The sequence below is a fragment of the Suricata suricatta genome, chromosome X, assembly GCF_006229205.1.
Source record: "Suricata suricatta isolate VVHF042 chromosome X, meerkat_22Aug2017_6uvM2_HiC, whole genome shotgun sequence".
NCBI lineage: Eukaryota > Metazoa > Chordata > Mammalia > Carnivora > Herpestidae > Suricata > Suricata suricatta.
In genome coordinates this window covers 18,526,387-18,530,101 of record NC_043717.1, presented here as the reverse complement: position 1 = coordinate 18,530,101, position 3,715 = coordinate 18,526,387, and the positions used below count along the sequence as shown (strand labels likewise).

Here is a 3,715-nt window from a genome sequence, read left to right as displayed (position 1 = left end):
TTTTCTCAACCCCAGTGATTAATTTTATGACAAGTTTTTAAAATTCTTGATCCGGTATGTTGTCTAGGTCTGCCTTGAGCAGTTCTGTGCCTGTGGCTTCCTCCTGGAGGTTCTTCAGGGGAGAGTTTCTTCATTTTGTCATTTTTGCTAGTTTTCTGTCTCTTGTCACCTTTAGAAAGCTCGTTGTGCACTGTGCACCTGTTAATATTTCTCTATTAAAGGAGGCTTATTGACTCTCCAGGGCCTGTCGTTTCAGGAAACATTCTTTTAATGGTATCTCTCAGTTTCTCTTGTTGTGCCTTTGAATATTTTATTTCCCTACTCAGCAATATTTGGGACTCGCTGTCATGCACACTTTGGCTTGTTTCTTGGTGTAGCCCTAAAAAGGAGAACAGACAGACAAACACAGAGGGAACAGTAACACACAAACGCGCAGACAAATCAAACAAACAAACACATTAAACGGGGGAAAGAAAATAAAGAGAATGGAGAGGAAAGAGATGAAAAGAAGAGAAGAAGAAAAGAAAAAAAATAAATAAAAATAAAAAAAATTTTTTTTAAATAAAGAGGGTCAGAGACAACAAAGGACAGTGGACAGTCTAAAAGTGTATGACCAGTTGAGGAGAGAGGTAGGGATGAGATATAGGAGAATATATCTGGATTTCAAGAAGGTAAAAAAAAAAAGGGAGAAAGGAGAAAGGAAAATAGGGAATAAAAATTTTAAAAAATTTAAGTAAAAAAAAGTAATTATAATAAAAAATACATACGGAAAAAAGAAAAGAAAAAAATTATTAAAAAAATACAAAAGAAACAAAAAACCCAGCAGCTCCGCCTCGTGGATAGGCTTGGTTTGGTGTGGTAGGTCTTGGAGGCTGCTCCCAGAGGCTCCGCCTTGGTGTCTGCAGAGATTTGATAGGCAGCACGCCAAGCTCCACTGAACTACGAACTGTAGGCCACTCTAATGAGTCCGATCTCCTTGTGAGGCGGTTGAGCTGAGTTGTATTTTCCAGGCCTGCCTCGGTTCAAAGTTCCAGTCCATGCACTTTTATGCTACCACAGATGAGATGTATTTGCTTTGGTGGCTGGCTTCTTAGGCGGAGGACTCGGTTTGTCTTGGCTCAGGCAGGGATTTCGGCTGCCCCTGCCTGAAGCAAGATGCGCAGCAGGGGGTGAAGTGCACACTGTCACAGACCCAACCCCCAGCTGGGATCGCGTTTGAGTTGGGGGAGGAATGAGTGCGCAACTGTTGCTGGAGGCGCCGGGAGCTGCTGGAAGTGAGCTGGGAGCTCCTGCAGCCTGAGCGCGCACCCAGGCCTCCACTGCCACCAACTCCCTGCCGGGATCGCGCAGAGGTGGGGGCTATTTTTTCCCTGTTGGCACCCGGGATTCAGGTTTCGCACGACCAATGCTGGGGGCAAGATGTGCTGTGGAAATGAGGTGCGTGCTCCCACTCCCAAAACCGAGGTCGAAGTGAGCACCCCTGACACTGCTGCTGCCGTGACCACCGACTCCTTGCCAAGATGGCACAGGGTTGGAAGCTGCTCTTTCCCTTGCACCACCCTGGTTTGGGATTTGGGCTACCCAGCAGTTATCTATGGAGTGAGCTTCTCTCTCCAAGCGCAGTTAAGCGTTCTTTACCTCTTCCCTAGAGACAGTACTATGAGCGTGTTCAGTCTCTCTGTCTCTTCCCTTTGTCTCTCAGGCTCTGCGCGCTTGCCCCGCATTGGGCTGGGGCTCCCACCTCCCCTGCCGGTCTCGGGCTGGCCCGTTTTCCAATCTCCCCAGTTCACACTCACTCACTCAGGTATCCTTCAGGTTCTCTTCCTTCTGGAGTCCGTATTTTCTCCTTCCGCTCTTGCAGATGGGAGTAATGTCCTTCTCAGTTCGATCAATGGGGCAGACGAAGTTTACAGAGCTCCCTTCCTCTCTGCCATCTTGGCTCCGCCTCAGCAAAGAGAGTTTACCAGGAGAGAGAAAGCCATTCTCCGGAAAGTTTACCTTAAATTCAATGATTAGGTGACCCTTTTCATATGGTCTACGATAAATTGGCATGCCTTAATTCAGCACACACTTGATATCTCCATGTTTGACAATCTGACCTGGATGAGAGGTGATGACAATGGTTCTGTTGTCAAGAGTAGATATTGGCTTTTGAAAGCTGCACAGTGCTTCAACCAGCTGAATGTCCATACACATGAAAAGATCCTCTCCTCGCTGATTAAAAACAGCATGGTCCTTCTGATCTAAAACAGTGATAATATCTCCTGGTTCCAGTCCAGGTTCTTGGTCTCCTTCACCATGGAATGTTATCTTCTGGCCATCTTTCATGCCTTTGTCAACATGAACTTCTAGAATCTTCTTTTCGCGAACGATCTTCCTTCCATTGCAGCTTTTACATCTATCTTTAGGACTGATCCTTTCCCCATGACCCTGGCATTCCATGCACACAGATTGAATTTGTTGAACCATTCCAGGTCCTTTCTGATGAATTCTGATTTGCATTCCTGTACCTCGGCAATTGGGACAACATTCTACTGCTCCTTTCTTTCCACCTCGGCCTTCACATTTGTTGCAAATCACATTCTTTTGCAGAGCTAGTTTTCTTGTTGCACCATTATGTAAATCTTCTAAGGTTACAGAGAGCTGATGCACAACATTTTTACCTCTCCTTTCTCTTTGCATCCTTCCTCCTCCTCCAAAAAACATATCAAAGATGTCCATGGGGGAGCCAAAACCACCACCTGCGCCACCTTCTTTAATTGCTTGTTCTCCTCCTTTGTCATATAATTCCCTTTTCTTTGCATCAGGGAGCACTTCATAAGCTTGAGAAATCTGTTTAAACTTCTCTCCTTCATTTTGATTCTTGTCAGGGTGGTACTTCAAAACCAATTTCCTGTAAGCCTTTTTCAGTTCTTCCTGGGTGGCATTGGGTTTGACCCCCAAAACATCATAGTAAGTAGTTTATTTCGCCATTTTCTACAGCCGGTGAGCAGGCCGAGGCCGGTGTGGGGGAGCAGGAAGCAGCGCATTGCTGGGCGCAGCTCGGGCAGCGCTGCTCCTCTGCTTTTCGCCGAGCGTTCTGGAAAGTTCCTCCTTGTTTTTAATATCTTTAAAAGAGAATTAACTGCTTAAAGTGAGAATAATAGCAGTATATTAGGGGGTTTATAGTAATATAGATATAGAATTTATGAACACAACAGCAGAAACAGTGGGGCAGATAGGATGCAAGTATACCATTAAAAGATTCCTCCATTGTATGTTAAATGCTGTAACATTCAAAGGTAGACTGTGATAAGTTAAAAATGCATATTATAAAGCTCAGAGCAACAACTAACAAAATTAAGAGGGTGTAGCTCATTTGTCAATAGAGGAGATAAGATGGAATCATAAAAAATAATCCAAGGGAAGAGAGGAAAAGAGGGGAAAAGGAACAAAGAACACATAGGACAGATGGCAATATGGGACTGGCGTTGTTCCTCTGTCAGGTAAGAAACCACCAAAGGAAAAGCCTAAAACATCTGTATTTACCTCTCAAAACAGAGCTGCTATGTTCGGCCAAGATGGATTGTGATTCTTTGAGGTTGGGCACATTGCAGCCCCAGAATGATACTGGGATTCTGTTAGCAAGGAGTTAGAAGGGAATGGCTGTAGGGTAGGCAACTAAAGGGGTCTACTAAGATTAGGCCTGGGAGCGCAGAAAAAGAAGAATCTCCCA

At 44.9% G+C, this 3,715-nt stretch overlaps 1 pseudogene; it reads right to left on the bottom strand.

Annotated features, from left to right (window-relative positions):
- LOC115283849 overlaps nt 1-2,973 on the bottom strand; it is a 3,838-nt pseudogene extending 865 nt beyond the window's left edge.
- Between the last annotated feature and the right edge of the window lie 742 nt (nt 2,974-3,715).